This window comes from Amphibalanus amphitrite, unplaced genomic scaffold (assembly GCF_019059575.1).
Source record: "Amphibalanus amphitrite isolate SeventyFive unplaced genomic scaffold, NRLGWU_Aamphi_draft 000606F_arrow, whole genome shotgun sequence".
Lineage (NCBI taxonomy): Eukaryota > Metazoa > Arthropoda > Thecostraca > Balanomorpha > Balanidae > Amphibalanus > Amphibalanus amphitrite.
This window is the reverse complement of record NW_024882100.1, coordinates 176,066-199,952: the sequence shown is the minus strand read 5'-3', so window position 1 is coordinate 199,952 and position 23,887 is coordinate 176,066. Positions and strand designations below refer to the sequence as shown.

The window sequence follows — 23,887 nt, the reverse complement described above, 5'->3', positions numbered from 1 at the left end:
CGGTGTCAATTGCTTTGCAACAACCAAAAAGAATTAAATGCTTCGAAGAGCACTGCATCAAAATTTTGATAGAATAGGTACATAAAGATTTGCCAATGCCCAATGGCCCTGTGTTTGAGAAAATCCAAGATTGAGATGAAGATCTTTATAGCATTCTTGATTGTTTTCTGATCATTTTATCATTTTGCATTTAAATTGGTTCAACATTGAATTGTTTTTGATAGCTGACCCAACTTAAGTTCATGCAGAAGCATAAGAAATATTGAACTTGAATCCCTGCTCCACTAGTTTTTTTGTTAGAATTATCTGTAGGTACCTACATTTCATATCAATGATAGCTGACTATGTTACGTTTTTACTATTTTTATTAAACATTCCTGGTGACTTATCACTTTTGGTGAAATTTGGTGGAGAATATGCTGCTTGCAAATTATAATTATGCAGATTCATATTACCCTTACATCTGAAAAATAAAAAATACACTTAAATTGATGTGTGTACACAACTCACAGATAGATTCATTTGCATTAAGTCTGTCTTTTGAACTTAGGATTAAAGCAGTGACAAACTACCTACCTATGCTTACTAGCTCAAGGAATTCAGCTTTGAATGTTCCAAAATCCAGCAATTGAGCACACTATTCTCTGCTCTGATTTTATCAGCATGTGAAATAAAAATACAAAAATAGTAATTAAATGCCATCCTATGAAAGCTGTAGCATCTGAGTTTACCTTACAGCACTGTTATGAAATCTAATACCAGTCCATTTGTGGTAATATCATTGTCTTTTCTGCAATTTATAAACAGAAAATGTGTTTTTAATATATAGACTATAAAAAATAGGGTGCAAACAAGATACTTTGTATCCCACTCCCTTCTGTATCTAACATGCTGTCACACCATCAGAGTAGATAATTCAACAGAATTCAGCCATGTGTTGCTGATGGATGAAACCAAATCATTATATGTGGGAATATATGAATACCATCTGGAGCTGCACCCCTGTATTAAAGTTATCATGAAGCATCTTCCTTTAGTTCCCCCGGGCAGTGACGGTGGGCGTCACGGCGGTATGTACCGTGCGCGCCGCCCGTCACCCCGCCCGGAATGCCACCCGCTCGTAGAAGTTCCCCATATACCGCGCTCGTAGATAGGCGTCGGATTCCGGCGGTCCCTCTGTCAGCGCTCACGGCCGCAGATTTCCCATATGATAGGCGCCGTTAAATCATGTCGTGCCGCTATGCGGTCGTTACATGTGCCTTATTCATTCGTGTCCGACACCGCTCTTCCATTTATTTGGCGAGACGACAGCGCCCAATAACACTACGACCATCGAACGAACCAGTGAACTGTGTCACAGTTTTTACGGTCAAGTATTTTTATTGAAACATCTGCTCAGCAGCTTTATTAGGTTGACTATGTAATCCCTTGTACCCGTGTAGTATCCGAAACTTATTGAAAACTATGCGTGTTTTGCAGTTTTGCGATTGTAAACGAAAACTTCGCCGCTTTTTGCAGTTGCCTGGGACGCATTTTGTTTATTTATTTGTTTATTAGTAAGGGCACACAACCGGCCAAAATATGATCTCCTGTAGCCGGTCTTAGGTGACCTTTTGGCATCATTTGTAGCTCATCCAGGCTGGAGACTAACAGTCAGACATCTTCAAACCCGCGATTTCTTTCACTGAAGAAGCTTTAGTGACCTGAGTTTAGCAGCAAATGTGGTCTAGGCTCAGTCGTACTCATCCCAGTATTTCTTTGAGGAAACTTCACCGCACCCCTGTCAGGCACGTTTGCCTAGATAACGTGATTTGCTCAGCGGTTGAACTTTCCCTCCATGAAATGCCTCCCCTAAATTAGCCCTTGGTGCCGGTGGCTTAATGTTCTACTGCTACCGACCAACCGATCTACCGCCCGATCTTCCAACAGCTATTTGATTTTCTCGGTTGTTTGTTTCACGGCGTGTGCCGGTGCACTGACCGTCCTAGTAGAGTATCAATCAATCAATGTAATTTAATCGACCGTCGATCAATCTGTTAGCTCGGTCGGATTTTTTCCAGACCGAGTGAAAAAAGCTGAGTGCCTGGGAAGATCTGGGCGTTGGAGAGAGTGAGAGAGAGCAGTGATCGCAATCTGCCGACTCCAGGCAGAGGATGAAGAGCGACTCAAACCTGAATCAACTGCCTTTGGAGGATCGATGGCCCCACTTACAGGTACTGTTTCTTCTGGTCGCTGTTGGCTCTTTGCTAAGTGCTCTCTGCAACATTTTCCTGTAGTGGACGTAGCTGCCTCTTTGGTTCGCTTTCAATCACGCCCCATGACAAAAATATCATTTAAACAAATATTCGTGGGCTGTTAACCGTTGATACTTGATAGAGGGTATGCAATTCCTGCGAGCTTGGGATTATGTAGGTAGTCTCGGGCCTTCAAACTTTCGCTTCGTTACAACTCGTTAAGATTCGCTATGCTACCACGAATCAAGCTGCCGAATTTACGGAAGCTAGGTACAGCCCACCGCTAAAGTAATGTAGGGTTTTACCAAACTCAACGGTTGGCTTTGACTGGCGATTGTTTAATGCGAAGTGATTGAAAAGAAGATGTCAATAGCTAAAGTTGCAGCTGCAAGGGTGACGATACATATAAGCTACATTCAAAGTTTCATTGTAGTCTGGCTAATCGTTCCTAAGCTTCAGAAGCAGAACATACCCATGACTGAAACCCCATATTACTTCTGCTGTGGACTGTACCTACGGAATAAGCATCCTGAATGACCCGATCAACTAATGCCGTGTGAGGAACAACTCACAAATAATCATCTCAATAAATCTCGCTTCGTTCAGTCACATTTTCGTTCCGCTAAACGATTTTCCTCTCAATACCCACCTCGATCACACACCACACGGTAGCTCACCGATCGACCACTGCAGAACTTTCCCGGGCCGCCGTCACGCTCAGCTCCCGGAAGCGTGCTCATCTGAGGAGGCAGCCTGCCTCTCAGGTGGCACTTGGGAGGCCCGCGCGGCGGCGCCGCGGCCCGCGTCTGACCTGTATGCATATCAGGACATTCCCGGAGCCAGAGACGGCCCGGGCCGTACTCCTTTTCCCGGCCGGGGTGCTCGATCGCGCCGCGCAACTGGTTTGTTGCCAGGCACTGCTGGAGCGGCTCAGCCAAGCTGCTTAAAGCGCTTTGTCTGTCCGAAATTAGGGCGGCTGGCAGCCAGCTATTGATGGCATTTGTGGCTCTGGGAATATGGCGCAGGACGCAACGTTTAGAGTTTGTTTCATGTATTTCGCTACCGGGAATGCAGGTATGCGGCGTTTAATTTTTAATTTGCGTAATGTGTGGATTCTGCACCGCTTGCACTGCTGGATTTGAACAGCTGCAGGAAGGAACAATAACATTTGCTTAACATCATTAGCGTTTCTCGTTCGTGTGTCTTTCCCCAGAGTATTTTCAAATTAGCTTACTGAGAATAAGATAACATGTCTTTTTACATGTCATATCATTTTTTTTTTCTGCAGCGAGCTGCCCTTACGTATTTCTTATTCTTGCTTCGGACAACATTCTATTAAGATATTTTGGTTTTCGTTGGAAATGTTCTCCTTGTCAGTCTATCGTCCGGACAATTGGATTGCACCATCCGATTGCCCGGGAAAGGCCCATCCGTTCTCCTCCTTTGCACCCGTTACATAACGCCGGGGTTCACCCACCGGTGTGGTGAACGCTGGAAAGGGTCCGACCTCTCTCAGGTGACACTTGAACACCTCCCCCAGGGCTGCAGAGTCGGAGTCGGAGACGGATTCGTTCGGAACCCACAGTTCTGTCCAGTAGCGGCGTAACATCTTCAATGAAGGGGGGCACTGCCGACTTTTGGTCCCATTCTTTCCATGCAACGCCCATAGGGCTAGTGTTAAAATGCCATAATCAAAGGGGGCACGGTGCCCCGGTGCTCCCCTCTCCCCCGTTCCGCCGCCTATAGTTCTATCCGGAGTTGGAGTTGGAGTCGGAGTTGATTTTGAAAGTCAGAGCCGGAGTCACCGAAAATCTATCGACTCCGCATTCCGCAGTCCTGCGCTTCCCGTCCCTCCTACCGGACGAGACGGGAAGCTCTTTCTTTACCTGGCCTTACCTCGGAGCGGACGATGCGGCGCTGTCGGCGGGCACGCTGAATGGATTGTTCCCCTGTCGGCCCGTGACTTGGCGTCACATGTAGTGACATCACTCGCGGGGAGTTTCGGCATCCTATCGGTGTGTTCGTCTTCCTGATAATGGTTCGTGTCGTGGCTGTAGTCCGTTGATCAAAACTAAGTTTGCATACATTGTCTGGAATTGGGAAGCGGTTACCATGGTGGTTTGGCTTAGTATTCGGGTATTTTGCATTCCTGGTGACGCCGTGGCTTTCGGTGGCAGTCACCTGGCGTGACTGGCTCGATTTTTCACATCGCCGAGGTTTGGCCAATGTTACTGCAATCCTGCTGCCGCGCGGTGCCACTGTTGTCAGTAGGTACTGTGTCAATGGTGCCAGTTTGGTGCAAATGGTGCCAGTCAATGGTGTCACTTGTGTCAGTCCCGTGACACCGATGTGAGCCCCCTTGTCACCTCTGCTCCTCCCATGCCAGTGGTGTCAGTCCCATGCCACTGTTGTCATCCCCGTGCCAATGTTGTCAGTCCCGTGTCACCCGTATCAGTCCTGTGTCAGTACTGTCAGTCCCGTGTCACCCGTATCAGTCCTGTGTCAGTACTGGCAGTCACGTGCCACCGGTGTCAGCCCCATGTCACCTCTGTTTCTTCCATGTCATGGGTATCAGTTCGTGTCACCGGTCCCAGTCTTGACAATGCTGTCAGTCCGTGTCACTGGGCGGCTCATGGTCTTTCTCTCTCTCCGTCTGCCGATCCCCGGGGGCTGCGGCGGCCAGCTAACTTAACTTGCTGAACGGTCGGCTGGCCGTGAGCTGCATAATACTGCCCCCTCCCCTGCACCGTCCCCTCCCCGCGCGACACCCCCAGAGGACGCAGTGCGACCCCTCCCCTGCCCCTCCCCTCCCCCAGTCAGGTGAAGGTCGCCCAATCGGCTGCCACGTGCAGACAGCGAGGCTGGTGCGGTGGTACTGTGACTAGGAGCGCCGCTTAGGCACGAATACAGTGTTAGTTGAGCACGGGTTGGGCACAGTTGGAGAATAGGGCAACTGTTGGGTGGCATTGAAGCCCTTTGTTGACTGAAAGCAATGCAAGTACGACATGAGGACGTTTTAAGTGCAACCAGATTGTGAACCGATCAAGGTATAACATAAGGGCATCTTTAAAACTTCCTAAATACGGCCTGATTGGGCATGGGTGCGGTCTTGAGTGCGAGCTGATCATGAGTGCACGGCTTGTGAACTCTACGAGTGCGTCCAAAGTACAGCAATTTTGCAACCTAAGCACACAGATTGCGAACGAACGCTGCCGGCAAACATACCGAGTCATTGTCTGAAACTAGCCGCGTATTTCCCCATCACAAGTGTCCATATCTCTACTCTCTGGCTATGTGCGTCATTCCAGCTGCCCTGCCATTGTTCCGGCACCTCTGAGAGGCACGTTGTCCGTTATCGCGAGTACACAGCGGACGCTGTTGTCGCGTGACTCCCACCGGGGGCCGGTGCCGCGCGCGTTCCACCGCTATAGGTGTCATGAGGACGATCTGAGCACCATGCCGACCGGAAACTGTCCGAACACGACCGAGGAATGTGGCCGACTGAGACCGCCGCACGCGAGCACAGGACTCCCGCCGCACTGTGGGGTTTTTATCGATCCTAGCACGAATTTATTTATATCGCATCCTCCGCTACCTTAACTAATTTTATTTCACCTTCAAATGGTTAGGCTTAGGGTGTATGATCCCTGACAACATGGTTGGCTCTCCTGCTTGACCCCATCCCTCCCCCGCCCCCTCCCACGGACTTAGCACTGAAGCGTTTTCGGCTAGCAATGCATCGTGGGCGTGGAAGCGTTAAAAAAGTAGAACGAAACTACAATCGTTTTAGAAGTAGATATTTATTTGTTCATGTCTAGCCCAATCACCAAAAGGCATTTCGGGCTTAACCTTTGCACTTTGTTAGTCCTTGCACTTAAAGGGGGAGGGGGTCGCACAGACTTCTGTCCTCGACTTTTCGCATACTAACTCAAGCAAAACGTGGCGGATCACGACGAAACTTTCTATACATTCGATTCGATCAATGTTACTCACACACTTAAAATTTCATGACCTTGACCTTTAAAAAAATTGACCTGTGACCTGTTTCACCAGGCCATGTCAGGCTGGTATCGATTTGGCGCTTATCAGCGCACATTATCGGCGCGTTTTCAGTCTTGCTGTGGTTGTTAACTCTCCAAGGCATGAAATGCTGTTTGTTCTTTGCATTTTAAGGTCACGTTAAGGTCAAATCAAGGTCATTTACCTTAGATGACCTTAGTTGACTTTTTCAAGCTATACGATTTTTCTAGATAGGTGCTTGGAGCTTATTTCGAACTTAACACCCATTTGAAGATTTAAGTAGTTTTGGTGCCTAACGGAACATGCTATACGAAGCCGTCAAAGGTAATCGACGCCTACCTTCTATGGATAGCCGGCAAGACACCTACTGGTCGGGCCTGACCTGACCCGGCCTAGCATGAAAACATCATCCTTGATCAAAACTAGCTTGAAATTCGTGATTAGCACCCCAAAAACCTCCAACCTCACTTTACAAAGTTACAGCATTTTTCGATTTACCTATATCAAAGCTCTGTTCTGAAGTTCAATAAGGTGAACATTGGCGGCGATAGCCAATAAAATGGACGCAGCGTTGCAAGGGTGTTGTTGTTTTGTTCAAAAAGAACATTTGGCGAAAGAAAAATAATGTCAACATGGTATCACCCCTTTCCTCCCTCCTCCCAACTCCTATACTGACCGGAAACCCCCAGGCGGTGTGCTGCGGTCGGGTAACCCGCCGCGGCGCGGCCCGGCGCGGCGTAAGAAACCACGCGGCACCGTCTGCTTTGACGTCTCATAGTGACTGGTTTAGGCAAATTTCGGCAAAAAATGAGAGCTGCCCCCGATGCAGAAATTATTGGAGAACATTTTGATATACATTTCCACGCGTAACACCGCGTATCAAACTTTGTAAGGCAATAGTTCGCTTGTCAACTCTCTGAACCAAGAAGTATTTTAACATCTTAAGCTTTTCGGTCAAAAATTATACATTTGGATGAATTTTGGAAATTTTCGTGCATACCATCATCTTCCTCATAAGTCAAAGATAATGAAAACATGTCGCAACTATAACCTGCTGTTCAGGGAAACGAGTGAGAGGGCGTTTTATTGTAGTGTGCTTTTTCGCTGTATGCAGGTAGCACGACGCTGGTCAGGACGAAGCTACACTTTGAGAGGTTTTTTGAGGCATAAACAATCATTTTACAGACGATTTAAGGTGTGATTCGGATGCGCTGGACAATTCTACGTGGAATGAATAACAAAAAAGTGGAAATCGAAATACTTTAACTTGCCACTTAATGCGTGCTAGGATGGCCTAAGTCCCCACGGTGCGCCGGGTCCCGGCGGTGGCTTACTACCGCTCATTGGCGCACGTTAACTTACTTTTGTTTGTGCTTCTCGTAGCTGTTTTTAGTTATCGATTTTGCCGTCACGTATCTCATATCTGCTCTTATTTCGTCTTCTCTATCTGTTCTCATTCCTCGTCTTGTAACGTTTCTTTTTGTTCATGTTTGTTGTGCGGCCTGTTCTCCCTTTACCCTTCCTCGTGCTGGCTGTCCTGTCTGTTTTACTTTGCACATTCCCTCTCTGTGGCCCCGTAATTGCTATATATCCTTTTATAACTTGTCTCTATATTATCAGTGATTCATCGAGCTGACTTGTTCTCTATTCCACTTCTCAATACCCATCCTCCTCATCCTCTTGGAAACTAACTTCTCAGTTCTCATCCTCACGTCTCCTGCCCGCCTGCAGTTCGTGCTGCCCTGTCCCCCGTAACCGCCTCGTTTATTCTCCCGCCGTCCGTCCGCCTCTGCGACTCTGGTCCTCCTCTCTGCGACTCTAATCTGGTCCGGTCCGACTCTACTGTGGTCCGGCCCGTCTCTACCCCGCCGCGGCCCGACTCCACTCTGGCCTGGCCCGACTCTACTCTACTCCGGCCCGACTCTACTCTGGTCCGGTCCGACTTTACCCTGGTCCGACTCTTCCCCGCCGCGGCCCGACTCTACTCTGGTCCTGCCGTCATCCGGTCTGTGATTCGTGGCCCGGATGTTTGGGAGCGGCGCCGGCCCTGCAGTCTCAGACGGACTAAGCCGCTCCCTACCGTGGCCGGGACCGGCTCAGACGCGATTGTAGTTTGTTTCAACCAGCTTATCTGACAGGGGTCTGGTCGCTAATGAATTGCATAACAGATAGTTGTGACATAATCTCAGATTGGTGACATCTTGCATAGGTGGTGATTTAGTGGGAGGATATCATAACTTGAAATGTTGCTGTAAACAATGGCTTTGATGTTAGAACCAGATTTTTGTCGGATGAACCAGATATAATTAATGCTCTCTGGTTCCTGCATTATTCTGTCAAGCCTTGCTTTGGGGGAATTTTCTAATTGAATTTCGGTGTATCAAGTCTATCAACCTACCCGCCGCCATCGCGTGGAGGCCTCTTTGCCTCTCTTCCCGGATCATGCCTCTTATATCCGCTTTCTGGTATTTTCAATTTAGGGTTCCTAATGAGTTCAACATGAATGCAACGGCATTGCCATAGGCGCGGTAACCGGGGAGGGGGTGGGGCAGTGGGGGCTGCCTGCCCTTCCAACTCTGGGGCCGTGGGGGCGGTGTCTTCCACAACTTTGAGACGGAATACCGCACCTTTTTTGCAAATGTTTTCTTTTTTTGTTGGAAAAGCCCAGAGATGAAAAATAAGTAGTCTAAAACCGATGCGAAAACTAGATTTGGGAGTGCCCGCCCCTAGGTCGATCTTTATGATGTTGTGACTTGTGCCCCCCCCCCCCTCCCGTCTGAAAGTATTTCCCGCGCCCCTGGGCATTGCAACCAACACAGCTCAAACTAAAAATGTAGCGTCGCGCTCTTCAAACCAATCTCTAGAGGGTAAATTGGTTTGTTTGTCTTCACTGCAGGCGATATCAACGTCCCCACCGTTCGCTGTTTACTCATTTCTGTATTTCGGGACTGGTAAAGTACCGGTGACTTTCACAGTAATGCCGCCTACTGTCCGCCGCTCACCGTTCGCCGCTCGCTGTCATCCGTCCGTGGGGTACCGCCTACCACCGTCCGGCGTCCACCTCCTTTCGTCCACAACTTATCACCCACCAGTGGCGGCGGAACACCTTCAATTTAAGGGGGCGGGGGGCACTGCCGACTTTTGGTCCCATTCTTTCCATGCAACGCCATAGGGCTAATGTTAAAATACCAAATCAAAGGGGGGCACGGTGCCCCGATGCCCCCCCCCCCGTTCCGCCGCCTATGTCACCCACCACCGCCCACCGTCCACCGACTCAGCCTCTTCCACCCACCGCCCACTAACATCCGCTCACTGCCCCCCTTCCACCCATCTTGCACTCCACATCCATCCTCCATCCTCTGCACCATTCCCTTCCAACCACTTTACCGTCCACCGCCTACCGATCGTGTCCTTCGTCCCAGCGCCCTGTCCACCGTCCCACCGGCGACGGTCTATCTTCGCACGTGGGTGGGGGTGTGGGCTGATGTGTAGACAAGACTTCCGTCGGCAGGTGTGGTGACGCCAGCCAACTCTGAGTCACCGCCGACGGCCGACAGACACGCTCCTCCTTGGTGTGTTGTTGGCCGAGTGTCTTCTGTTGACGTGGGCTGGGTGTCTTTAGGTTGTCGTGGGCCTAGCGGCTAGCCTCTTCATTTGTTCGTGGACCGAGTGTCACTATCTTCTTCCCTTTTGGGGATGAAATGACATCGGCTTGAGGTAGCTTGTATTTATATTTATTTAGAAACTGCTAATGGAGCCATGCTCAAGTGACAGAAGCAAAACAAAGCGTCAATACTAGTGATGTCATTTTCCAAAAAATGTCTGACCGATACCGACCGAAACCAAAATTTGGGAAAAATTTCCGACCGAATACCGACCGATAACATCCCAAGCCAAAATTTGACCGAAATTTGACCGAAATTCTATTTGCTATTACTCTACCCCAAAATTAAAATATTTGGTGAATTCTGATGGAAAATAACGGGAAATGACATTTCAGTCCAAGTTCAGTCAACTCTTAGCCACTGCAAGATACATTTTGTGGTAGAAGTTACATTGCTGAGGGTAGCAACACATGGACCTCAGCTTTTCACAGATTTGGTTAATTAGAATTGTCAAGAAGCTACTGTGGTCTATGTAAGGAAGAATGCTCATTCATGTTGAAAAAGCACGATCAATTAGTAAGTCAAATGATTGGTAATAGGTATGTTCATGACAACATTCCCTAGGAGAAAAGGCGGAATCAAAACCCCACAAAACACATCAAAACTGCTTGGAAACTTGCCTTGAGTCTTGAGATGTGGTCTGAGATACTCTACAAATAATTTGACACTGAAAATCCAGCTGAAAAGGCAGGTATTAGGTAGCTCTGAGCATGAATTTTGTCCCAAAAATGAAATGAAAATTCATTAAACAGGCACTTTGTCTTATCTCTTGTTTGTCTTATCTTTACAAGAACACAAAATATGCAGACAAAATTAATGCGAAGTGGCGCCAAAGTGGCGCAAAAAGTAATAGAAGAACCAAGGATTGACTTTTAAGATCCTCTCTTCCCTAACGAAAAGATTATGATGATGACGTAATATTTGTTTATATGCCCTTTTGGTCGAATTATAGAAGGGAAATTAATTTTCTTGTAGTCAATTACACTCACAATGTTGATTTCATTAGAATTCAATATCGTGCTTGATCATTTACATCAATAAAATAATTCACGAGGCAGCATGTAACAATCCAAAACTTTTTTTTGCAGCAACTTAATCAGCTGGTTTAAAGTCTCTGTTATGGCGCATCTGTTTCGAAATCCTTCGTTGTGTTTGGAATGTGGAAGATTCCAGAAATCGGACATGGGCCGAATCTGTAGTTTTTGTCAAGATTCCTATGTTTTTGTGTTGTTGTCATCTATATTTCAAACATTTGGTTGGTACCTGCAATGTTTAAGGAGAATGTGGAATAGTAGAACACCTGTGAAATGTAAATGTGATCACTGCTAAGTGCTAAGTGCTAACTGTCCAGTCTTCAGAAACACATTTCAGTAATTCAAGTTATTTTTGTCCTTGCATTTTTGATGACTGTATAATGATTTTTGTAGGCAATACTTCTTTGATTACAGGTGAAATTTTAACAGTTAGACTGGAATAGCAGGGCATATTTTAACAAATTTTTACTGCGTCCCCAAGTTGAGCAGAGGGCACTGCTACGACCAAGGCTATATAAACCAGGTAGAACGTTCCCGACGAAAAAGTGGTGACAAGCGATAATTAGTAACCGCGACCCTCACTTGTTCAAAACTATATCCGCAAGCAGCATTTACAGGCTAGCGGAAATCGACCAATCGGCGTTCGGCAATACTCGACGCTGATTGGCCCGATGCTCGTGACGAAATTGCGGGGGACTGTAGCTATTCCCCTATGGCGTTTAATAGACTTACGGCTTTTGAAGGGGATTTATACCAGTTTTTTTGGGTTTGAGGCCATTTTTGAGCTTGGATATTCTTTCTGTGACTTTTGACTGTGTAATAACGACATTTAATCATAACATTTCTATATACTACCGGTGTCACATCGGCCAAAAAGACCGTAAGTACATGGGATAGACGGACCACTGCTGATGGGGCCACACATGTCGGCGTGTGGTCATCGGAGGTCCATGAGGGCTCGACATAGGCCCTTCATGGGTCGGTATAGGCCCGGTGGGTCCAGTGCAAGCCTATCAGGGGCCGGTGCTGACCCAACAGGGCCCAGTGAAATATAATGTAAGGCTGTCTAGGGACGTTTAGGGCTCATGGAGGCCATATAGGACCAATAGGGAGCACATAAGTCAATCAGGGGCCATTTAGGCCAATAAAGGCACTTCAGGGGACTTGAAAAGGTCATTCAAGAGCTGTGGTGGGCCCATGAGGGGACGGCATTGGTCCAGCAGGTGCAGTCAGGGGATGTTGTACGGGTTTCTCAGTGGCCCATTTGGGCATATCAGTGACCAATTTGGACCCAGCAGGGGGCTTTGTAGACCTATCAGGGGCTGGTGATGGTTCATCAGGGGCCAGCGTTAGTCCATCGGGGCACGGCATATGCCCATCAGAGGTAATTGCGAGCCCACGCTGAACAATGATGGCCCTTCAACGGCCCTAATGGATCTACATTGACCCATGGGCCATGATGTGTCATGTATGCCCCTATGACAGGCCTACTCAGACCCCTGATGGACATTCCCGGCCTCTGATGACCCTATACTGAATGCTGATGGGGCTCTAAGTTTCTCCAATAACCCTTCGTCAACCCATTATTACCATACGCTGGCACTAGGGGCCCCACATCACCCGCACGGCAGTCCGTGCCATGACAGCATGTCTTTTCGGCCGATATTACATCGGTAATATTTATTAAAATCATGATTTTATGGTGTCATTATATAGCTAACAGTCATAAGAAATATATTTCAACTCGAAAACAGCTCCAAACAGCATATAATTTTAAAGAAACTCCTCCGAAATCCAAAAGCCTATTCGGGTCCATAGAGAATAACTGCGGTCCCCCGCAATTTCGTCACGAGCGTCGGACCAATCAGCGTCGAGTACTGCCGAGCGCTGATTGGTGAATTTTCCGCTAGCGTGTAAGTACTGCTCGCGGAACAAGAGTTCGTCGACAATCCTCCACAAACGTCTGTCACCATTTTTTGTAATGCTAAACAGCCGGAGCGTACCCCCCTGGCTACGACTAAGGGCACAGGGCAAGGAACAGAGTGGGACACTGAGGAGGGCAGAAAGTAGGGCACGGCAGGCTGCAGGGCATGACACAGGACATTTTAGAGGGAAGGCCGGGTACAGGTCAGGGCAGACAGCAGGGCACAGGTCGGGGAACCGGACAGGGCAGGGACGCAGTGGGTCAAATTAGCAGGGGCTACGTCCCAAGGCAAGGGGGCTGCGTCCCAAAATGGGACGCAGTAAGTGCCTTAAAATATGCCCTGTGGAATAGAGTTTCAAAATTGTGTGAGCTTGTGGGGCCAACTGAGTCAAAATCAGCCTGCTTGTAGTTGTGGTTGGACAATGGTGATGGGTGGCTGCTGCCTGCTGGGTGGGATGGCTAATGAAGTTGCCAAAATGTGGCATTTGGCATTTGGGGAAAATTTTGCAACTCTATCATTAACATCCCAATAAATTTCATTTTTACTAGGCAAAAATGGAATACTTTCTCTTATTGAAAATGGTTTCACTGGCAGGGTGACCGAAAGTGTCCGATTTTTGGGGGGCCTGACCGACCGATTACCAAATCGGTCAGCATATCTTTTCGGTAACCGAAATTTTCGGTGACCGATTGACACCACTAGTCAATACGTAACACAAGACTGACCAAGCTAGCAGGCTAGAGTTTTGTTGCACATGTGATTCTGAAGGTTATATATGTACCATTAAGCGCGGTGGCCCATGGCTGCTAACACCCTGTGATTGTGCCTGCAGTACTAGCTCACTCTATCTCGGCAGTTTTATTTGATTTCAGTGGTTCTAACGCGCCATGTTCGCAGTATTTTGCCGGTCGGTGCCGAGCTGCTCACCTATCGCGTTGGCACAGCCGGTCTCGGGTGGTGAGATTGTTCGGCGCCCAGATTAGTGCCGATATGTGGTCCATTTGGCCGGCCGGCTCTGGTGGGAAGGGATTTTTGTCGGGTTTATGAGTGACTGACTGGTTTTGGAAGCTCGTTGTAGCCGACTCGGCGGTGTCCAATCACGTAGGTTAGCAGGGACGACGGTGGTGTAGCGAGTTGAAAAAGCACTGCTTCAAACTGCCTTTGAGCTGTTGAGTCCGGGACAGTTTTTATCTCAGATTGTTGTCATTTATATCCGCTTCTTATCCCTGTGATATATCCCTTTGGGAGATAGCCCCGTGGGAAGTGGCGTTTTGTCCTTGGACGCTTATGGCCCTTGCTTCAAGTAGCGTCTTCAGCTGTAGCGAAGCTGTGCCAGCCTCTGAATTGACAATAGGACGCAAGTCATGATGTCGTTCATAGCTTATGCCAGATAGGCTGATTTTGGACCCCGCGGACGGGTGTCAGAGATGCAAACACGAGGTCAGGGGGTCGCCCGGTCCTGTTCTCACAATCCGACACGGATGGATCGATGTCGCCCATAAGCATGTGATTGTTGATCCATATAAGACTCGCCTGGACAGATTTTATGACGAGGCAGAACTGGTGCGCCATTCCTGGTGCTTGTTGATGATCAATACCACTGACCTCTACTTGACATCAATAGGGTTGGTGATGTGTTTTGCATCACTAGCAGGTACGGAGCCAGAACTGCTGAGTCGCTGCCAAGGCGGAGACATCGCCGAGTCGGCAGGACAACAGGGTCCGCCGGCTGGGTGGTGCGGACTCTGCCGGGCTATTGGAGCGGAGTCATCAGGGCAGGGACAGAGCAGAAGCCGCCGGCAGTATACAGCGGAGTCCACCGGGCCGATCGTACGGAGTCTGCCGTCTGTCTACCCAGCCGATATGGCTATCGACATGTGCAGTCTGCACAAATTAATTGTTTATTGTATGAATTTTTGAAGTCCGTTCATATTCATTCCTTGGCCTATACCTCATTTGAAAAGGTCTTTCGATGATCTTAGGGTGATAATTAATTTTCTAAAAGTTCGTTGTGTTGGGAAATTGTTTTTCATCTGGTGCCGAACACAGAAGCAGTCCTGGGCCCAATCTCACCAAGTGCGGTAAACTTGTTTGGGGTAGCGGTAAGTTACCCCACCGAAATAACCCCAAGCAAATAATCCAATCTCACCAACCAAAACGACCCCATGCTGTAATTTACCGCATTTTGTGCAAATCCTGCAAAAGAACCCCATTTGTCGACGCTTCGGATTGGTAGAAAAGCTGCTAATCACGCCGGCGCCATATAAAGAACGCAATTGTTTTGTCGCCATGGCAACGATAGCGTGTTTCTTCTTTCCAAGCGGCACCTCAGTTTCCAAGACTCACGGGCGACATCTACATGCTGTTTTGGATACTGCAAATAGGAAGCATAGGTGGCGCAGGCTGCAATAAAAATAATCTTAAAAAAGAAACTTATTTCTTTTCTTTCTTATAAAGTTCTTATTACATCTTTAATGGTTAATTCTTGCTCACAATTAGTATAAAATTTAGAGATTACGGCACAAATGTCTGCAGTAATTTTTGTCCGACATGTGGGGGCAATCAGCTGATTGTTTGGTTTGTTTACTTGCTTTCGGGCCGTGAGCAGCTGTGCACATGAAGAATTTGCAGTAAAACCGAAGCTATCCCATGGGGTTATTTCGATGCGGTAACATAAAAAATTACGGCAGTGGTGAGATTCGTTTTGGGGTAGGTTACCGCAAAATGAGTTTACCGCACTTGGTGAGATTGGGCCCAGGTGACTGAAGATGAAAAATAAGTTAAATTAAAATTAAAATCATTGTAGTAGGTAACGGTTATTTCTTAATTTAAATCGCATTATAGGTCGAAGAGAGACTACCATGGGAAAGGCAGTGAAGCTTTGTTGCATGCATCTATATCTGATAATTTAGACTGAACAGTGGACACTGGACACTCCTAATGCACCGCGCACACCTTGAGGAAACGGTTGCATGACCGTCGCGACCAGATACGCCTCTTCGTGGCCGCGCGAGCGGCGACTCCGGGACCGGCGAGTCGCCTTTTTCCGGGCACTTCCGGCGAGCGGATCCGCACCGATGGGACGCACCGTTAACCGTCGTTATCGGTGGTGCATCGATACCGACTGGGACCGGTCAGCGTGAGAACGGAAACTGCGCGTCCGGCCGGCGGGCGGCGGACGGACCTGTCCTCCTCCGGGTGTGGAGTGGACGGTGTGAGGATAGGAGCGGGAGTTGTGAGAGGCAGAGGGATTAGTGGAGAGACGAGTGGAGAATCCCGTGGCTCAGTGGCGAAGAGGATATATGAGGCAGGTTTCGAGGAAACGGATGACGGACAGGTGAGCAACCGCCACGAGTGGTGTGTCTTCTGTCCGGTTGTGTACATCCGTCTGGCGTGAGACTTCCCGTCTATCAGCAGCTTATGCAAGCGACTGTTATTACGTGTTGTGCCGGGCGGAGGGCCTGTTTTACCTGGACTAGCGCGCCTCGCGTTGCCTGGAGGAAGCGCCCGGGCGAGGATATGACGCCGTAGCGAGGCGGTGTGTCCGGGATGGGGCGCTGAGCCGAGTCGGGAAGTCCCCCCGAGTCCCTCTGTGTTCGCTGAGTTTGCTATCACGGGTGATAGTAGATCGTAGCTATCACCGGCCGCCGACACAGTTCGGAGAGGCGGCCCGGATCGATCTCTGTTGGTTCGAGATATTGGGAGGCGCGCTGGCTAGCGGTGACGAGATCAGCAGTGGCGAGGTTAATAACAAGGGCCACAGATCTTAACTCTGTGAAGCGCAACATTCGCGTCTATCGACTTGGCGGTGTGTGATTGTGGGCCTGTGCTAAACACCGACGATGGTTAGGTAAGGCGGCGGTTTTGTCGATTTTAGCTCCGGTTATTTGGTTAATTATTTAGTAATGTTATTAGAGCATTGATTGATGGTGTTCCGTTTTTTAGCATTTCAATAAATGTCAGTGTTACATTATATTTTATTCATTTTAAAAGATTCAGCAACGTTGCCATTGATTGATGACGCTTGAAACTCAATAGTTTTATTTTTCAAGCATTTTCATTTGGTGGGAACGCTGGCTGGTTCTGACGAGTACTGAGGAGGGTGGGGGGGGGGGGGGGGGCAACCACCGACATTGTGGTTGCGATCTGAAGTAATTCTATACGCCTTTCAAATGGTGGTCAACACAATTTTCCTTATTTATTTCCCTTGACATTTTTGTTAATCGTTTCCTGTTCGTTTTTATTACCGCTCATTGTTCTACAATTCGATTTCCTTCTTTTTTCTCGACCCATGCTTACCGATTATCCACTGTTTTTTTTTTTTAATCACCACACTTGTTTTGGCGGCAGCTGAGCGGCCCGACCCACCGTTTGGCTTCGAACACCCTCCGCTGTCCTCGGTCGATAGATGTCGGTGTTGCCAAGGCTCAGGTCAGCGCCGAGGTCACGACCTCTACCACCGGCCTGTCTGTTCCGGAAGCCTCACTTCCGAGCCGACAGTCTCCGCACGAACCCTTCTGCCCGCTCTCTCCCCTCCCCCTCTCTCTCCGCCGGTCCCAGAGCCTCACCTGGCGACCGGACCTGGTGTCAGCTGTGCCCAGCGGCTGTGTGCACCTGTGATGACGCGATGACGCCCCCCCCCTCCCGCTAGGGTTGTCGGTGCCAAATTGAGAATTGGCGCATCGTGGGCTATGTCAGCATTGCAGACGCACGATGACGTTTTGTCCAACGCCTTGAAACGTTGCTGAGAGCGTGACGTGACGACCTTGTATTTTGTGTTACGTTTTGCTAGCGGGTTGAATGCGAATGGCGGAAATTTGCGTAAGTGCGGTTCAGTGCTGGAACGCAAGGAATCCCTTTGCAGTGTGTGTTCAACTACGCTGTAACGTCCCTCCCTGCCTACTGGCTGCGTGGCCGCCCGCCGTCTGACCGTCCGTCTGCCGACCGGCGCGGCGCCCGGCGAGCACGGCCGGCGTGGCGCGGCGCCCCGGCCGGCCGTGCGCCGTGCCGTGCGCCGTGCTGGCCGCTCGGCGGCGGCGGCTCGGGCGGCGGTCAGTCGGGTCCCGGAGCCGGCCGGGCGAGCGCTGAGAGCGCCGGCCAGCAGGTGGAGCGTGCCGAGCCGTGTGCAGAGGTGGGACGTGTTATTGAATGGCGGACAGATTGCGTAGGTAAGAGATGGGAGTGCTGGCGACTGGGGACGAGTAATAGTGTGAAGGACGTAACTGGTGGTGAGCTACTGAGCGAACTGGTGAGAGGAGCAGTGACGAGACACTGAGTGAACAAGCACAAATCTGAGTGAGCCAGCGATGAAAGCAGTGGCGTGTGACTGAATACTCCAGTGAAAGACGGCGAATCAGTGAGGGAGGGACCGAACTATCTTACCAAAGACGTGGCAGTAAGCCAACAAGAGACTCGTTATCAAAGTGTGACAGTAAGGGACCAACAGGGGCATTCGACCGTGGAGCTGTGTGTTGTAGAGTGAACGGCGGAATCGGTGCATTGGAATCAGTAGACACGGTGAGTGGGCAGCTGTATTTGGCATTCGGAGCGATAGACTGACGTTTTCGGTGTGTCATTGCATCGGGGCGTTCTGTAGTGAGTAGTGACGTCAGGTTTGTTGATGGTTTATCCGGTTTGATGTCCGGGTGCGAGTTGACGGTTGTTGGGACACTGGTAATATCGCTCCATAGTTTCCTCATCGATCGTGTTAGAGCGAAGGTGGCTAGAAATTCGATATGAAATGGGAAACCATCAACCTTTTTCGTTCATATTTTATTTGCTGTATACCTACCTATGCTTATGCAGCCAGAGATACAGCTTGATCTAGCTTGGCCATGAAACTGAACCGAACAGTTATCCTAAAAGCGACGTTTATTTACCTCATTAACCTCTGAAAGCATCCTTTTGAAGGGGGCGTTTTGAAAAGTCAAGGGGCGCCTCATCGCACCTCTTGCGCCTCACAACCTCCGACTCAAGTCCGTCTCTTCCCGTACCTGGTAGGGATTGGTCCACTCGCGCTGTCGAGCTTTGGCACCGTGGCGCGACCGTCGTGCCACCCATGTGCACCCGACACCTGCCCCCTCCCCCTCCCCTCCCCTCCTCTCCCCTCCCCTCCCCTCCTCGCACGTGACCCGGCGGCGGCGGTGAACTAATCGAAGCAACCATCCGACTGCGGTGACCTTTGTTGGCGCCGTGAGTGGCGTCAATTAGAGGTGAAATGCAATCAGACCCCCGGACCGCTGTCCCGCCGGCGCGGATCCGGGTCAGGATTCGGATACAGTTACCGCAGTGGAGTGGATACGGATAGGTACTGGAGTGGATACGGATACCGGTGCAGATACGGAGGGTCACGTGGATTCTTCTGACGCTACGGGATGTGTCGCCTTTGTGTATCGTATCATATGTAGTGTATACTATATACCTCACTATCGTTTAGCAGTGCAATGTTTCGCTTCGCGGCTCGCGTTCACTGTGATCACTGGTCAGGGAAAATTTAGTGGGAGGATGCATACTCTTCGGTGTTCACTGCTGCGACTTGAAGGGGGTGAGAATCCAATTCTCGCCGGCGTCACTCACGATTGTGTGCTGGCGCGGCATTGTTGGGGCTACGGCCTCGAAAGGTATTGATTGCAGTGCGTTTAGGTCTGGTGACCTAATCAAATACTGTACCTACCGTTAATCAAGTGTGCTTCCAGGCAAGTGATCACCTTGGTTCTGTGAGCGTCGGCCCACCGTGGGCTAATAACGATAGCTTCCCTAATTAAATCGGTGGTTATTACGGAACCCAAAATAGCGGATTTTCCGGCTCAGCCAGTCTGCTTCCTGTCTGACCCATTGAGTCTAATTTGTCGTTCGGTCTAGGTTGTTTTTCAGTCTGGCTTGTCATTCAGTCTGGGTTGTCATGCAACATGGTTCCGCATGTTCAGTCTGACTCGTCATTCAGTTTGACTCGCCCTCAATCAGTCTGACTCCTGATTCGGTCTGACTCTTTCCTGTCTAGCTCGACTTGTTCACCGGCATGACCCCTCCGAAGCCAGTCTGACCGCAGTACCACCCTGACCCAGTGCTGTTCTCTGACCTTTGACCCGGCTTTGACCTCAAGAGTTCGTAACTCTCGCAATCGAGACGTGGGTAACACCGCAATTGCAACAGGATTAGCGGCACCGGCAGCGCTGGCGTGGGGAAAGAGGGGATCTTTCACCCGGGTCACAGCCAAGGGGCGGGCCACCACCTGTCTACCATTCACAGGTCTTTCGTGTAGGGAAGCCCGTGCTCTGTTCCCATCCCCTGGCCTAGGAGAGGTCAGGGAGGATCTCTTGCACATGGCTTGCACGGGGCTGTGGTTGGTCACATCACAGGTCGACCTGAACCTTGCGACCGTCAGGCTGTTTTCGCGCTCGTGAACTGTTAGCCAGGAGGTGAGACTGTAGTCGACCCGAACCTTGTGGCTGTCGGTGTGTTTTCGCGCTCGTGAGTCGTGTAAGCTGGGGTAAGAGGTGTGGTCGGGCTAGTAGGTCGACCTGTACCATTGTTGGTCCGAAGGCTCTGGGACACACGGTTGTTAGCTGGGGCGTTCCACGACAAATCGACAAATAAAAAATTAAATTTGCACCCTCATATTTTATTCTTCGTTGAAAACTGGTGTAAGGGGTTGTGATGGGCGGGGAAGCCAGCTGTGGCAAGGATTTTTTTCTTCGAACAACTGTTTCCGAGATATAGCCTCGGGCAATTTCTGGATTTCGCGCTGGAGCCCTATGTTTGGCGGCCTATAACTCAGAAACTATCGTTTTTTTACGATAAAAACTTAATATGGTTCAACTCACAATCAACCAACAAACATTTTGGCTATCTCAGATTTTCAATTTTTGAAAATTTTGATCACGTGACCTTTTGTCCTATTTTTCAAAGAGTGACCTTGATATTTTCCCCACTGAAAGTTGCAATTTTGTCTGATGACGATTAAAGCCTTATCAATTGTCATTCATATGCGATAATAAAAAAGTGGTTATCGCCCTGCGTTGACCTCAGGTCAGGTCATTTTTATGACCTGTCCATTATTACGAGCGGGAGCGACAGCGAGATCTCGAGAATAAAGCAAGATAGCGACAAGCGGTAAACGGTAAAGGGTACACACGGATAAGGTCTATAATTTTTACTAAGGTCATTTTCAGGTCAGGTCAAAGATGACGTCACAGGAGCTAAAAGGAAGTCAAAATAGCGGCACTATGCATATATATGAAGTTTTTCTCAAATAACTTTCAAGGTATCCCAGCTAGGAACAAACTAATGGCACCATCGTGATCCTCTCGTCGATCCGCATCGAAACATATGTATGTTGACCTCGAAAGGTCGAAAGGTCAAAAGTTGACCTTAGATCACGTGACCTAATGTCAACTTTTGACCTTTCGACCTTTCGAGGTCAACAAACATATGTTTCGATGCGGATCGACCAGAGGATCACGATGGTGCTATTAGTTTGTTCCTAGCTGGGATACCTTGAAAGTTATTCGAGAAAAACTTCATATATATGTATAGTGCCGCTATTTTGACTTCCTTTTAGCTCCTGTGACGTCATCTTTGAACTGACCTGAAAATGACCTCAGTAAAAATTATAGACCTTATCCGTGTGTACCCTTTACCGTTTACCGCTTGTCGCTATCTTGCTTTATTCTCGAGATCTCGCTGTCGCTCCCGCTCGTAATAATGGACAGGTCATAAAAATGACCTGACCTGAGGTCAACGCAGGGCGATAACCACTTTTTTATTATCGCATATGAATGACAATCGATAAGGCTTTAATCGTCATCAGACAAAATTGCAACTTTCAGTGGGGAAAATATCAAGGTCACTCTTCGAAAAATAGGAAAAAAGGTCACGTGATCAAAATTTTCAAAAATTGAAAATCCGAGATAGCCAAAATGTTTGTTGGTTGATTGTGAGTTGAACCATATAAAGTTTTTATCGTAAGAAACCAATAGTTTCTGAGTTATAGGCCGCCAAACATAGGGCTGCAGCGCGAAATCCAGAAATTGCCCGAGGCTATATCTCGGAAACAGTTGTTCGAAGAAAAAATCCTTGCCACAGCTTGCTTCCCCGCCCATCACAACCCATTAAACCAATTCTAAGCAAAAAATAAAATATGAGGGTGCAGGGCACTTGTCGATTTGTCGTGGAACGCCCCAGCTGTGAGTTGGGACTGTGGTCGGCCTGTGCCCTGCAGAAGCTGTCTGATTATATTCGCGCTCGTGTTGTTAGCTGGGAGGTTGGACTGTGGTGGGCCTATACCCTGCAGCAGTAGTCGGGCTGTTTTCGCGCTCGTGTTGTTAGCTGGAAGGTGGGGCTGTGGTCGGCCTGTGCTCTGCAGCAGCTGTCTGACTATGTTCGCGCTCGTGTTGTGAGCTGGGAGGTGGGGCTGTGGTCGCCCACGTCGACCGCCGCCGGCCACGGTGCGGTATAGGATCTCAGAGGGTGTAGGGCGAATCGTGGGCGGTCTGGGCCTAATGGAACCCTGACATGGGAGCATAGGTGGCGAAGGCACATGTGAGGCTGGGTGCAGGCGGGTGTTATAGAGTCACGACTGCCAACGAGATAATACGTCAGTATAAGGTCCTTATCACTAAACGGAAGATTAGCTGTAGATTTGTGCCCATATTTGTATGACGGTTGCCGTATTTATTATGTTTTAGCCTTTATATTTAGTCTCAATGTAGCGGCTAGGTAAAAACTACCGAACGGACTAGTCCGTTTTCAGTTTTGCACGACTCCACTGTTTGTTGAAGACATTTGATGGCAGTTGCTGACTTTCTGCCGCGCTATTGCGGGAGCGACTGGCAGGGCTTCACGTGACGGGTCGCTTTCATTGGGTAAACGTTCCTGTTCTCATCCATTTCCTCGGACTAAAAGTGCCTCCTAAACAACTCCAGTGCAAACATCAGAGACCGCCGTTTGATTGAGGCTGACCTGATTCTGTGCTCCAAGATAGCTTGAGTTTGATGTCGGCGAGATTATTTCCAAACCGTGGGAAGAGCAAAGAACGCCGCAGATTATGAAGCTCTGTCACCGTGAGTGATAATCATAGATCTGGCACGACTCACGATTCTGAGAGCAGACTCGGTGTCCTCTCTGGCCGATTCCGTTAATCGTGATAATTTGGCGGTGCACGGGTGGCTCGTTACAGACGTTTTGCGGTATTTGTGACTGGAAGAGACTGTCAACTGCTGCAAAAGGCACATTGTTCAACGCCCGCCGGTGCACAGTGGCCAACTCTAGCGCAATTGGCGCCGTCTGGTTTTCGAGGTTAAGTGGTGCTCGAGATATGAATCGGAGGCGATTGTACCGTGTTTTCTGGGGCGCACAATTGAGTTTGTGGCGGTTTGCGATGGAGTCTGACGCGCTGTCGAGCGCATCAGTGTAACTGGCGTGTTTACAGCGATGATCTGTCATCACTCGCAGAAAGATGCCCTGTACACATACTGTAGAACACGCCGTTTCTGCTTGTAGGTGCGCGGCTGGGGCTTGCATGGTCGAAACTGTTTGCAGCGCCGTGGAATCCATGCTGAATGTGGATCGCCGAGGCTTTGAGGAAAACTGCGCCGCAGCAGACTTGTTGCATGTAGAAGCTGCAAAAAAGGTCATTGAATAAAAGAAATAGCGTCACACCAAGGGCGTCGCTGTCACAAACGGGTCCACTGGTCTGGACGGGCCTAATGACGGCTCTTTTGGGGCGTCCTGAACAGACTATACCCAGTGAAACTATAGGAATGTTATTTGTTAACTGTAGCGGGGGTATCTGTCATCTGTCTCTCAATCTTCCGCTTGTCGGGAAGTATGCGCACGATTCGGCCACACTGGAAGAAGTGCATTAGATGTCCTGTGCATGATGTATGAAACTGACCATCGTGCACCTAGCCATGACTGTAGGAGTGAAGGCACATGAATTTGGTAATTCAGGATCGTCGCTGCCTGCCGTCTACAATTCTACATGCTGCGGTCTCTGCCTTCTCCCGTCC

The 23,887-nt window shown here is 49.1% G+C and overlaps 1 protein-coding gene across 2 annotated transcripts in view; it reads left to right on the top strand.

Annotated features, from left to right (window-relative positions):
- Window positions 1-23,887, top strand: part of LOC122394688 (adenylate cyclase type 9-like) — a 59,788-nt gene that overhangs the window by 307 nt on the left and 35,594 nt on the right. The window contains exon 2 of one of the 2 annotated variants that reach the window (XM_043391721.1): window positions 2,061-2,213. The gene's annotated coding sequence lies outside the window, so the exon portion shown is untranslated. Of the gene's footprint in view, window positions 1-2,060; window positions 2,214-17,928; window positions 18,396-23,887 lie in introns of those variants that run through there. The other variant, XM_043391722.1, reaches the window with a different exon arrangement.